The sequence below is a fragment of the Eleutherodactylus coqui genome, chromosome 6 (genome assembly GCF_035609145.1).
Source record: "Eleutherodactylus coqui strain aEleCoq1 chromosome 6, aEleCoq1.hap1, whole genome shotgun sequence".
Classification (NCBI taxonomy): domain Eukaryota; kingdom Metazoa; phylum Chordata; class Amphibia; order Anura; family Eleutherodactylidae; genus Eleutherodactylus; species Eleutherodactylus coqui.
The window spans coordinates 47149805-47164770 of record NC_089842.1 but is presented as its reverse complement, the minus strand read 5'-3'; positions in this window follow the sequence as shown (position 1 = coordinate 47164770).

Here is a 14966-nt window from a genome sequence, read left to right as displayed (position 1 = left end):
CCCTCACTCCTACGCTATAGTCATCCTACTCTACTGGCCCCTCACTCCTACGCTATAGTCATCCTACTCTACTGGCCCCTCACTCCTACGCTATAGTCATCCTACTCTACTGGCCCCTCACTCCTACGCTATAGTCATCCTACTCTACTGGCCCCTCACTCCTACGCTATAGTCATCCTACTCTACTGGCCCCTCACTCCTACGCTATAGTCATCCTACTCTACTGGCCCCTCACTCCTACGCTATAGTCATCCTACTCTACTGGCCCCTCACTCCTACGCTATAGTCATCCTACTCTACTGGCCCCTCACTCCTACGCTATAGTCATCCTACTCTACTGGCCCCTCACTCCTACGCTATAGTCATCCTACTCTACTGGCCCCTCACTCCTACGCTATAGTCATCCTACTCTACTGGCCCCTCACTCCTACGCTATAGTCATCCTACTCTACTGGCCCCTCACTCCTACGCTATAGTCATCCTACTCTACTGGCCCCTCACTCTTACGCTATAGTCATCCTACTCTACTGGCCCCTCACTCTTACGCTATAGTCATCCTACTCTACTGGCCCCTCACTCCTACGCTATAGTCATCCTACTCTACTGGCCCCTCACTCCTACGCTATAGTCATCCTACTCTACTGGCCCCTCACTCCTACGCTATAGTCATCCTAGTCTACTGGCCCCTCACTCCTACACTATAGTCATCCTACTCTACTGGCCCCTTACTGCTACACTATAGTCATCCTAGTCTACTGGCCCCTCCATTCTACGCTATAGTCATCCTAGTCTACTGGCCCCTCCATTCTACGCTATAGTCATCCTACATTTCCGGCCCCTCACTCCCACACTGTATAGTCATCCTAGTCTAACGGCCCCTCCATCCTACGCTAAAGTCATCCTACTCTACCGTCCCCTCACTCCTACGCTATATAGTCCTCCTCCTCGACCGGCCCCTCCACCCTACGCTATAGTCATTCCTACGCTATATAGTCCTCCTACTCGACGGGCCCCTCCACCCTACGTTATAGTCACTCCTACGCTATATAATCCTCCTACTCGACCGGCCCCTCCACCCTACGCCATAGTCACTCCTACGCTATATAGTCCTCCTACTCGACCGGCCCCTCCACCCTACGCCATAGTCACTCCTATGCTATATAGTCCTCCTACTCGACGGGCCCCTCCAACCTACGCCATAGTCACTCCTACGCTATATAGTCCTCCTACTCGACCGGCCCCTCCACCCTACGCCATAGTCACTCCTACGCTATATAGTCCTCCTACTCGACCGGCCCCTCCACCCTACGCTATAGTCACTCCTACGCTATATAGTCCTCCTACTCGACCGGCCCCTCCACCCTACGCTATAGTCACTCCTACGCTATATAGTCCTCCTACTCGACCGGCCCCTCCACCCTACGCTATTTAGTCCTCCTACTCGACCAGCCCCTCCACCCTACGCTATAGTCACTCCTACGCTATATAGTCCTCCTACTCGACCGGCCCCTCCACCCTACGCTATAGTCACTCCTACGCTATATAGTCCTCCTACTCGACCGGCCCCTCACTCCTACGCTTTAGTCATCCTACTCTACCGGCCCCTCCATTCTACGCTATAGTTATCCTACATTTCCGGCCCCTCACTCCTACACTGTATAGTCATCCTAGTCTACCGGCCCCTCCATCCTACGCCATAGTCATCCTACACTACTGGCCCCTCCATCCTACACTATAGTGTAGGATGGTTATAGTGTAGGAGGACTATAGTGACTCCTACGCTATAGTCATCCTACTCTACCGGCCCCTCACTCCTACGCTATAGTCATCCTACTCTACCGGCCCCTCACTCCTACGCTATAGTCATCCTACTCTACCGGCCCCTCACTCCTACGCTATAGTCATCCTACTCTACCGGCCCCTCACTCCTACGCTATAGTCATCCTACTCTACCGGCCCCTCACTCCTACGCTATAGTCATCCTACTCTACCGGCCCCTCACTCCTACGCTATAGTCATCCTACTCTACCGGCCCCTCACTCCTACGCTATAGTCATCCTACTCTACCGGCCCCTCACTCCTACGCTATAGTCATCCTACTCTACCGGCCCCTCACTCCTACGCTATAGTCATCCTACTCTACCGGCCCCTCACTCCTACGCTATAGTCATCCCACTCTACCGGCCCCTCACTCCTACGCTATAGTCATCCTACTCTACCGGCCCCTCACTCCTACGCTATAGTCATCCTACTCTACTGGCCCCTAGAGTATGGGGGGCCATTTTACAGTTCGAGTTATAATTTCCTACCACTATTCATTACCCCTCGCTGACATTATAATCATATAAACCCCCCCCCCCCACCCCCCACCCACCAACTACTATTCTATTTATATAATATTGATTGTTCCTTACTACTCCGGTGTAATAAATACTCACAATACAGCTTCATACTACTATATTGTAACCACATCATACTAACCCTCACTACTGACCTATAATAACCAACCATACCATTATAATCATTACACCAATAAAACCCACAAAGTATCAGTGCTGCAATTACTGGTGCAGTGAAGGGTAATAATAGTAATACTTATATTGTATAACACTACTAATCCTCCTGCAGCGGCAGTTCTATCACATAATCACTACATCAACATAATACTTTTCCTCATCACTAGACCATTATAACATATCATTATACGCCTCAGCGCTCGGCGAGCGTCCTATTCTACTAGCCTAATCATTCCATGTACAAACATATCTTCATACTGAAGCAAACATGACCCACCGCACAACAGCCTTACGCCAGATACACAGGGCAGCTTACAATCCGTTCTGCAAGGTTTTCACATAACTGGATATCTGTGCAGGGATTGATTCATCAGCCCGTGTAAAAGCGTCCGGAAGACGGGAATCAGTCAGTGGAAAAGCTTGTGTTGACTGAACCACAAACAACTTCTTTGCTTCTCATTAGACATGAGGTCCCAAGCAATCAACTATTGATGACCTATCCTGAGGATCGGTAATCCACAGTATTCTCTCTGGAAAAGCCTTTTAAATGTTTCCATGCAGGAAATTTGAATGGCTGACCGTTTACTGTGAAGAGGGGCGGGTGGGTTGGAACGATCTCTCTCGGATAACAGAGCCTGGAGACCCCCAGATTTTCCACAAGACCAGCGGGATTAGAGGTATGGATGGGAAGGCATAAGCGAGATCCCAGTCCCAGGTCTGAGAAAGAGCGTCTGTTTCCAGTGACTGCCTGTCTGCTCTCCTGAAGAAACAGGGGCATTTGGCGTTCTCCTGGGAGGCGACCAAGTCCACTTGTGGTATCCCCCACTCTTCTGTAATTAGACTGATTGCATGCGGGTGAAGTGACCACTCCACCGGGTCTATCTGTTTGCGGCTGAGGAGATCTGCTCAGTTCCCTGGACCCCTTGCATGGAAGGCTGTGACGGAGGGTCCTAGAAGGTTCACCGCCAGGCCTTGGAGTCGTGGATTCCGGGTAGACCCTGGTGACGAATGAGGGACACAGTCGTCACATTGTCTGAAAAGATTTTAATGCGTCTACCGTTGATATCTACCTCAAAGCCGTGAACCACCTTCCAAGGTGCATACAGTGCTTTATAATTAGAAGACTGAGCCGCCTCCTCCTGGTTCCAGCCCCCCTAGATGTCATAACGACCCAAGTGGGCCCCCCCAGCCAGTCACAATAGCATCGGTAAAGATAGAGGTTGGGGATGTAGGGTACCAGACTGTGGACCTGGCGAGGTTGGATGACGACAACCACCACTCTAAGGATTCTTTGATCCTGGGGGAAAGGGAAACTAACCGATATAGGGAAGAAGGTGATCCATCCCAATTACCAAGGATAAATTCCTGCAGGGTTTTGCAGTGAAGTTGAGCCCATGGGACCACTCCAATGCATGAAGTCATGAGGCAGAGGACCTTCATGCCTTTCGTAATGGAAATCGTAGCAGAGAAAGAAAGTGCCTGACATTCGTCTAGCACCGCCTTCTGTCTCTCCGTCGGAAGGAAAGAACGCTGGAGGCGAGAGCCCAAGATAACTCCTAGAAACTTCTTCTGGTGTTCAGGAAGGAGACTAGATTTATCGTAGTTGACAATCCAACACAATGACTCAAACAAATAGAGAGTGAAATTAATGTGAGTTTGGAGCTCTGGCACCGACCCCGCTACCATCAGGAAGTCATCCAAGTATGGGATGATTATTATATTATTGGCCCTCAGCAAAGCTATCATTTCCAACACAACTTTGGAAAACACGCAAGGTGCCGCAGAGATTCTAAACTGTAAGCATACAAACTGGAAGTGTGACACTGAACCGTTCATGACCAGAGCAAACCGAAGGAATCTCTGGGAATCTGGGTGAATGGGGACGTGGTAATAAGCGTCCTTTAGGTCAATAGTGGCCATGACGCTACCGGGCGCAATTAAGGGCATCGCTGATTGTACTGACTCCATCTTAAATCTCCTGTAAGAAATAGACTTGTTCAAGAACTTTAAATTAAAAAAATTGTTCTATAAGAACCGTTGGGCTTCTTGACAAGGAACAGGGGGAGTAGCAACCCCTGAACCGATCCTCCACGGGAACCTGAATGATAGCCGCAAGAGCTAACAATTCTTGCACTCCCAGTTGAAGAGCCTGAGCGAGCGAAGGCAACTGGCAGGGGGTGACCACGAACCTACGGGAAGGGGAGGAGGAAAATTCAATTCTGTAGCCCTCCTTAATAAGGCGCAAGTCCTAGGGACTGGACGTCACTTCCTCCCACCTGGAGGCAAACTGCATCAGTCGACCGCCGACCTGTGGTGTCTCGGCCGTAGGTGGCTCTGAGGGTGTTGTCTCACCCTTTCTGCCTTTGGGGTAGGACCAGCGTCCGGTCTTACCTTTCCCCTTACATGCCCTGGTGGGAAATGATGGAGGGTAGGAGGAGGAAGGGCGCCTGAAGGTCCTCTCTGTAGGAAGCCCGTGGCTCTTGTCCGATGCCTTCTCCAACAATGAGTCTAGGGACGGCCCGAAAATCCTGTGGCCCTGGAACGGCAGGGCACAGAGCCTATTCTTGGAGGTACTATCTACAGTCAAGGCTTTGGCCCAGACAGCTCTCCTAGCTGTATTGGAGAAAACTGCCGAGCGGGCTCCAAATTTTACGGACTCCATGGAGGCGTCCGCCAGGAATCCTGCCGCTAGCTGGAGTAAAGGCAAGCAACTGGCAATGTCTTCCCTGGGACCCCTTTGGGTGACCAGCGACTGGAGCTGGTCCAACCAGACAGTCATGGACCTCGCCACTGATGTGTCTAATATTCGCCTTCATAGCTAGGGCAGCGACTTCCCATGCTTTTTTCATTGTGGAATCCACTTTAGCGTCCGGCGGATCCCGCAACTGCGAGACATCCTCGAAGGGTAGGGCCGCCTCCCTGGACACCCTGGCCACCGCTAGGTCTACCTTGGGGGTAGCTTCCAAGAAGTTGATGTCGTCTGTGGAAAATATCAGGCGATTCCTGAATTCTGTTGGAAGGGAGAATTTGTATTCCGCCTGCCTCCACTCTGATAAGATCAGCTGTTTCAGGATGTCGTTAACCGGAAACTGCCCTCAGTATCTTCCCTGGCTCACATCTTGCATTCAGAATCCAGACAGACAGCAGCAGAGGAAAATTGGTCTTTAAATTTTTGAATTTGGCGCCTTCCCGAATCCGGACACGCCCCCTTGGCTGTGGCTCTGCACCTCATGTGACGGCACTATGTCACTCCACCGGGGGTCACTCTGCACTTACCTGCTGGATGCGGCTGCCGCTCTGCCGAGAGGGAGGCCAGGACCGTCTGCCGCTGCCGAGCCCAGTGCCACCAGACGCCTGCTGCTGGATTCAGCACAGCTCCTGTGCGCCCCCCCCCCCCCCCCCCCCGGGAGAGGGACGACCATGGAAGTAGGAGTGATGCAGGGCCAGGTACCGGGGATTCTGTTCCTCCAGCCAGCAAACCCTATGGGCAGTGTGCTGGGAGGATAAAAGGTTGCTGTATAGTATGGTCCTGCGGGTGAGGGGCCCTCTTACGTGGTCCCACCCGCACAGGGACTGCCAGCCCAGCAGAGGATCCGCCCCAGGGCGGACAGGCTGCTGGAGTTCCTCTTCTCCGACATACACCTGGAGGTTTCTCCGCTTGGACTGTCCTGTAGGGACAGGAAGACACTGGTGAGCTGGTGATGGGAGTTGCCTTTTGTATTTTCTGCTTCCTGTCCCAACAGGTGTCCAGCAGGCAACCTCCAGGTGTATGCTGTCAGGATGACAAGGGGAAACAGTTTTCCCTTAGAGGGGTTGTCACACTTTTAGCAGTTTTGCAACAGGAAGCAAACAGCTCCATACATTACACAGTGGCCCAAGGTTGGTACTACAGGCCGAGTCCTATTGAAGTGAATAGGACTGCACCTGCAGTACCATCCCAGGCCACTGCGTAACACACCGCGCCATCTGCTTTCTAGAACTGGTACAACCTCTTTATAAAATGTCATTCTTTTATAAATGGGTCTGAAATTCTTTATACATTTTCCTCAACCACATACTAATCTTTGCACCATCAGGGATTATTTCAATCAGATAGCCTTCAGCTGCTTATTTCCACTGCAGCGGCCTCTACAGAGGAGATTTTGCATTACATGCACACAATTTCAATAGATCGCAGTGAATGTCATACAGCAAGAGCAACTGCTCATTGGCAACCATCCGCCATGGCTGATAAATTCCCATCCCCCCTTCCAGCTTGGGATACCCCTGATGCAAAAAAGTTCCCTTAAGTTTTAGCACTTTTTTGCTTGGACTCCTCATGAGCTGCCCAGTGACACCAGTTCTGATGGAGCATGTGCAGGAGCATGTGGCTACCATTGACAGCACCTCACAGGGTAATAGTGGGAGTAAGCAATAAAATCCCTTTTTCCAGTACGGATAAGAAATGGAAGCGGAACTCCGGCTGCGCCAATTTTGAGACACAGACTACAGTGTTGATGGAAACCTCAATGGTTGATTACACAAAACTGCAGTAAACTCTCTGCAAAATTATTAACCTCTCCCCTTCAAAGAGACTAACTTCACACCGCACCTTCCACCTACTACCCACATATTTTATCAGAAGGATCACACAGGATTAACACTTTAGTGTCCTACATTTATATCAAGCCGTACATTATACTTCCTTCCAGGCCTGAATTTTTCTTGGTCACCGTTATAACATAATTACCTAGTGCACCAGCACCCTCTAGTGGAGACCTATAAACATGCAGGATACAGTGACACCAGCAGGTAGATCAGTCTCATTACATCTTTCTTGCAAAAAAGGGCAACGGGGTGTCCTACATAGAAGGAATCATTACACAGGGGTCCGTTTTGCAATTTTTTAATAGACAGGGCGTTCAAAAGTGTGGAAACACCCATATTCAGACAAAATGGTTTGGCAGGCAGTGATCCAATTTTGCATACAAACTGCCGGGAAACAGGGAAACCTATTAGGCCAGGTCACCAAAAGGACTGCCATTTCGGTTGCCGCCATCTTGGACTCATCATCACATTGGAACAATTAGTCAAGTGTGTATAATATGTCTGACTGGGGATGTCACACGCCTACCTTCCCATTGGAAAAATTATAATTGAGGCCAAGATGGTGGTGTTCAAAATGGCCGTCATGTTAGTGACATGGCCCAACAGGTTTCCCCGCAGCTTGCATGCAAAATTGGATCATGGTCTGCTGAACAGCTTTCATTCCATATAGCGTAACAAATCTTCACCATCTTCAAGAGCTCTGCTTGCAGTCAGTGAACGAGGTTTTCAGCATTTATAGGCAGTGGATAAAAGCCTTGCAACGTGTGCTCATACTCTAAGTAAATGGTGACAGTTCCCATTCAATGACGGCAAGCAACAACCTGGAATGGATAAATAAAGGAGGGTAGAATATTATACACGAGAAGCCTCTGCTAGGTTTACAGGCGATGGCTGCTTCTGCCACAAGCTGTAATAGAAGGGAGATAGCATTATGTCCCTAGCAGTGCAGCATTCCAGGAGCGGGCTCACAGCAGATGAGATGGCGGGGTAATTGAAGGCCTTGCCCCGGGCCTCTACCATCTCCTCCCCTGGGAGGTAGCCTGGACCCGTCCAAGTTACTGCTGGGGGATGTCACAGGGAAAGGGCAACTAGCAGTTACTTTGAAGTTCTTTGTCACTCGTGACGCCATCGTCCCATCCTCTGCGGTGAATCCTGAAGATGTAATAAATAGTCCATACACACTGGTAACTTTCTGAGCAAAACCAGGAACGGTTGGAAGAGCTCGTTTACTGTTGTGGGCCATATTGTGCGTCTGTGTGCTACAGGGACAAATGTGATCACTTATGGAGCACTATATAGCGTCCTATGAAGTGCTCGGAAGGGAGTGAATTTCTTACCGAAAATTCCTTTTTTCCGAGTCATCCTGACAGCAGACATGGAGGTTGCACCTTGACCTCGTAGGGACAGGAAGCAAGAGACTTCAAAAGGCTCCTCCCGTCTCCCATTCACCAGTGTCTTCTAACTTACTTACATGGACATGTCGTGGTTAACCAAGGAAGATAGTTATTTGCTCCGAAAAAAAATAACATGGTTAGTTCCATTTGAACATAAACAAGAAGAGGGTAGCTTACCCAGACTTAACACAAGATAATACGCACAAATTTTCCGCATAAAAGGAAATGTCCACCATAGGAGCCTCTGGGCTACTGGTTCGTGCCCGCATAAACGTTTATATAAACGTGTGAATTTTTGGGAGGGAAATACGTAACGTCAGGATGACTCGGAAAAAAGGAATTTTCGGTAAGAAATTCACTCCCTTTTCCCGGCGTCATCCTGACGATAGACATGGAGTATACCAGATTAACTCTTTAGGGAGGGACCACTGCCTGCAGGACCTTTCTCCCGAAAGAGAGATCGGAGGAGAGGTCCGCATTCAGCCTGTAATGTTTTGCGAATGTGTGCAGGTTGGACCATGTGGCTGCCTTACAAATTTGGTCCGGCGTCGCCATAGCCCTCTCTGCCCAGGAGCAGGATACTGCCCTGGTAGAATGGGCCTTGAGTCCTTCCGGGATAGAACTGTTGCCGGAAGAGTAGGCCTGCTGGATGGTGGATTTTATCCAGTTGCTGATGGATCTCCTAGAAGCCGCTCTTCCTCTGCCCGGCCCCTGAAATTGAACAAAAGACAGTCAGCCTTCCTAAAGAATGAGGTCTGCTCTAGGTAGCATAGAATGGCCTTCCTTGCATCCAGGCTATGGTAGTCTCTTTCCCTATCGTTTTGGGGATTTTGACAGAAGGATGGGAGAATAATTTCTTGCTGTCTGTGGAATTTTGAGGCTACCTTTGGAAGAAGAAAAGGGGGTCTGTTTTTAGTATGACCCTATCGTCCTGGCTTAATAGGTAAGATGTCTTACAAGATAGGGCCTGGAGCTCGCTTACGCGCCTCGCTGTTGTGATAGCTACCAGGAACACAGTTTTAAACGTGAGGAACCTAATTGGAATCTGATCGATAGGTTGAAGGGGTCTTTGCAGAGGCTTTGGAGAACTAGGTTCAGGTCCCATGGGGGGGGGACTGTACTACGGCTAATTGGCCTCATTCTTTCTGCCGCTCTCATGAACCTGCGGATCAGTCTATGATCCGCCAAAGTTGGGTCTAGAATGGCCGAGAGCGCTAATACCTGTACTTCCAGGGTTCCTGGTCTCAGGTTTTTATCTGGAGGAAGTCCAAAATCTCCGCCACCAAAGTGTCAAGATTGGAGACTCCCAGCCCCCTCCAGGAGGAGAATTTTTTTCCCGATCTTATTATAAATAGCTGAGGTTACAGGTTTTTGGGACTGGCGTAGAGTCACGATAACTCTGGAGGACAGACCTTGTCTTAGTAGCGTCTGTTCCTCAATATCCACACCGCGAGGTTCAGTCTCTCTAGGTTGGGGCAAAGAACAGGGCCCTGCGCTAGAAGGTCCTTCCTGGATGGAAGGCGGATTGACTCCGAGCTGGCGAACTTTAGGAGCACCGGAAACCATGCCCTTTTTTCCCAGTGTGGGGCGATCAGGATCAGCGTGATGTTGCTCTGCTGGACCTTCTGAAGAACTCTCGGGATCAGAAGTATGGGGGGGGGGGGGGGGGGGGGGCGTACGCCAGACTGAAATCCCAACTCTGGGAAAAAGCGTCTAACCCCTTGGCCTTGTCCCTCGGATCTAGGGAAAAATAGGCGGGACATTTTGAATTTTTGCTGCTCGCTTCTGTAATGAGACGAAATTCCTCTTGATTCAGAGACCATTCCCCGGGGTCTAGGCCTCTTCGACTTAGAAAGTCGGCTGTCAGGGACTGTACCGTGGACTCGGCCCATCGGAAGATCCGGGCTGTTAATTTCAGCAGGTGAAAGTTTCTGGTGCCTCCCTGGTGGCGAATAAGTGAAACGGCGGTCACGTTATCAGAGAAGATCTTAACATGTCTCTTCTTTAGGCTATCCTGAGCTCTGTGAAGCGCCTCCCAGATGGCCCTAAGGTCTCTGAAATTTGAGGTCTGGGCACGCAATGTCGGACCCCATTTGCCCTGGAGCAAACGCTGCCCCACTTGCGCTCCCCAGCCAGACTGGCTTGCGTTGGGGACTACGGAGATGAAGGGCTCTGTCACCCATGGGGACTCCGCCTCTAGGTTGCCAGTTGACCGCTACCAGCGGAGGGACCTTGTGACCGATGATGGCACGGGCATTCTGCTGTCCAGAGAGGTTGTTGCCCCGTCCCAGTTGCCCAGGGTGGCTCTCTGTAGCGTCCTTGAGTGCGCCTGGGCCCAAGGAATAATGCCGATACAGGAGGTCATGAGGCCCAGGAGCCTCATTGCGTCCCTAATCGTTATTTGCTTCTTCTGGCCGCATTTCTGTGCTGCCAGCCTAAGGTTTTCCTGCCTGGGTGGAGGCAAGACAAGATCTGAGACGCTGAGTCTATCTGTACCCCCAGGGAGGTCTTTCGCGTCTCGGGGAAAAGACTAGACTTAGGGAAGTTAACTATCCACCCCAGTCTCTGAAATAGGGAGATGATTCGGCTGGTATCCTCTTTGAGGATCTTCGGCGAGGATGCAATTACCAGGAAATCGTCCAGGTATGGGACAATGTTTATGCCTGCCACATGGAGATGCGCCACCATCTCTGCCACTATTTTAGAGAATATCCTGGGTGCCGTTGAAATTCCGAGGGGTAGGCACTGGAATTGAAAATGGTGTACACGGCTGCCCATCCTGATGGCAAACCGCAGGTACTTGTGATGTTTCGGCAGGATTGGGACGTGGTAGTACGCGTCCTTTAGATCAACGGTACTCAAAGTCCCCTCTTTTGATCAGAGTTACTGCAGATATGACGGTTTCCATCTTAAACCTTTTGTAGGTAATAAACCTGTTCAGGCCCTTCAAAGTAAGGATCATCCGAAACGGTCGTTCGGTTTTTTGATCAGAAATAGGGGTGAGTAAAACCCCAAGCCCTGTTCTACTGCGGGGACCCGGACTACCGCCCCCATCTGTAGCAGCTTAGAAATTTCATTTTTAAAGATATCCTGCAGGGTGGGGGATTGCATGGGGGTGACTCTGAAATTACTGGGGGGCTGGGTGAAGAGTTCTATTCTGTACCCTTGGGCTATGAGCTGCAGGACCCATGGGTTGTCTGTAATCCCCTGCCATTCCCGAGAAAAGCTCAATAGTCTGCCCCCCACCTGGTACTCGCCTACAGGGGAAGGGGTTGTTTTTGTCTTACCCCTGCCTCCTTTGGGGTAGGACCAGTGTTTTTCCTTTGCCTCGGTATGGCTTGAAGGATGGCTGAGGTTTGTGGGGAAATCCAGTTCTTGCTTGGTCCGGGAAACTGTGGGTCCTGTCGGTAGCTCTTTTTAGGATCTCCTTTAAGTCCGTGCCAAAAGATGTGCTGGCCATGAAAACGGGATGTTACACGGCCTTCCTTTGGAAGCCGCATCTGCTTTCCATGTTTTCAGCCAGACCGCCTGTTGCTGATCTAAGTAGAGGCATGCATTCCAGTAACACATCTCTAGGAGCCTTCTGTTTAATCTGGTCGTCGAGTTCCCCCAACCAGAGGAACATCGACCTCGCCACAGAAGTCGCTGTGATATTGGACTTCAGCGTATAGGCGGTTGTTTGCCAGGCCCGTTTCATCAAGGCGTCAACCCTGTCCATCGGGTCTTTAAGATGAGGAGTCCTCGAATGGCAGGGCTGTCTTTTTGGCCATTATGGCCACCTGTGCCCGACGCCACGCGTGGCTGCGCCGGCATGCCTGGAGGAGAGAAGCATCTGAGCCTATGGCCCGCCGCTCTCCCAGGCTGAAAACAACTGCGCCGAGCTGTGGCAGAGGAAGGAGGGAACCCCAAGGACCTCTGGTCCGCCGCTCCGACCGCTGCGGTGGTGAACCCCGGGCAATCAGACCTGTGGCCCGCCGTGCTCCCGGACCGCGCGTAGATGCTCACGTCTTTCTCCGCAAAGCGGAGTCTCTCTTTATATTCGCGGGACAAATAGCGGTGTTTGTCCGCGCAGCCCACTCATCTGTGATTACTTTCTTCAGGGTATCATTAACCAGAAACACTGTGCGGTTCCTTGGTCTGAGCCAGCTGACAAGTCGCCCAGGGATTGCTCAAACTCTGAGCTTGTTAGCGGTATGTGGCTCGCCCTTTCTTCCCGATGAGCTGGGGGAGACTGGAAATCGATGCCCGGACCTCCTCTCTAACCAGGGATCTAATATCTTCCCTGAATGCGGCCTGTTCATCCGTAAGCATCTTGTAGGTACAATCGGGCATAGCGGCTTTTTATACGCCTTGTCCTTTTTTTTTTTTTTTTTAAAGACACAGGGCGCCTTTCCTGTGTTTTTTTCTTTAGGTCCTGTTTAGACCGGGTAGATTCCCTGTCCTGCAGAATATACATGCACATAAGGGAAAACCCCCCACACAATGCTAAATCTCTGAGCATAACATCCCTGCAACAAGTAACACTTAGTTTGCAGGGCTTCCATCTCTGGTTCCTTTGTAGTCATGATGCAGAAACGCAGACAGAACCAGATTAGACAGATAAATCCTTCTCTGAAGGTGTGCTGTCAGTGGAAGCTTGCCGGGGGGTCTCCATTTTCAAATCTCCCGCTGTTCCGGGTCAGCTGACTGCGTCTGATGTCACCGCGTCATGCCGCGTCATTGGCGCGGCCGCGCCGGCATGCCTGAAGGAGAGAGGCATCTGAGCCTATGGCCCGCCGCTCTCCCCGGCTGAAAAACAACTCCGAGCTGTGGAAGAGGAAGGAGGGGGACTCAAGGACCTCTGGTCCGCCGCTCCGACTGCTGCGGTGGTGAACCCCGGGCGGTCAGACCTGTGGCCCGCCGTGCTCCCGGACTGCGCTGACACCCCAAAGGGAGATGAGAAGGGAAGCAGCCCTATGGACCGTCAATCCCTACAGTCAGCCTGCTTTGGAAAAATGTGAGGGGGGGGGGGGGGGGAGGGGGGGGGGGGGGGGGGGAACAGCCCTATGGACCGTTCCCCCAGCTGTCATCCTGCAGCTCCCTGGAGGGAGCTCCTCTTGCATGTCCCTGTAGGGACAGGAAGCACTGGTAAATGGGAGACGGGAGAAGCCTTTTGAAGTCTCTTGCTTCCTGTCCCTACGAGGTCAAGGTGCAACCTCCATGTCTGCCGTCAGGATGACGCCGGGAAAATACAGATCTGTAAAGGCTTTGATCCATGCACATGGCTTGCCAGACTATTAGCAAGAACGCTTCATTTTAAGGAGCCATTGCACTTTTTAAAGACTTGACATGTTAGACCCTCACTGAAAAAAACTTGGCGTCTCCGAGTACCAAAATACCTCTGCAGCGTGTTTCCCTGAAAATAGGTCCTATCCCGGTTTTCAGGGGAGGCTTGAAATATAAAGCCTCTCTGAAAAGACCTAGCTAACCTGCAAAAAAAAAAAAAAAAAAAGAAAAAAAATATATTATACTTACCTGGTCAGAGGCGTCCCGATGGTCTCCAGCGGCTCTGCGGCAAACTGCAGTGTCCTCCTCATCTACCCTCTCAGCTTCTTTATGGCGACCAGGCATTGAATACCCCACCTCTAGCAAAGCGAGTGCTGTGATTGGCTGCTGACTCTCGATTAGCCAAGCACATCCGGCGCTCAATTAGCCAATCACAGCACTTCCTTTGCTGGAGGCGGGGTATACAAAGCCCCGTCGCCATAACAGCTGAGATGGCAGACGGGGAGGACACTGCAGTTTTCCGCAGAGCCGCCAGAGACCATCGAGAGGCATTGGGACGCCGCAGACCAGGTGAGTATAGGGGTTCTCCCCCCAACCCTTCCTCGAAAATAAGAAACTGTGCTTCTTTTGGGGGTAAAATTATTATAAGACAGAGTATTATTTTTTTTTTTATGGAAACATCATTGGATGGCAGCATTCCTACAAAATCAATGGGACTTTTTAAGGACACACGACACCCCTCCTGACCCACATCACAGGCCTCTCACCAGCTAAGCCAGAAACCTACTGGACACTGATGAAGGGCAGACACCCCAAAACAACTGTCTGTGTAGTTTTCTGGCTTGGTTTTCTATTCCCAGTCATTGTTAAAGGGGTTGTCCCGCTCCGAAACGGGTTTTTTTTTGCATAGGCCCCCCGTTCAGCGCAGGACAAACCCAAGGGATGTGTTGAAATTAAAAAAAAAAAAATTTTACTTACCCGAATCCCCTCTCTGCAACTTCTTCCTTCTTTTCCTCCAAGATGGCCACCAGGATCTTCACCCACGATGCACCGAGGGTCTTCTCCCATGGTGCACCGTGGGCTCTGTGCGGTCCATTGCCGATTCCAGCCTCCTGATTGGCTGGAATCGGCACACGTGACGGGGCAGAGCTACGCGATGACGCGTAGAAGGGGGCGGAGCCAGAACGCTGCTCGTGCCCGGACC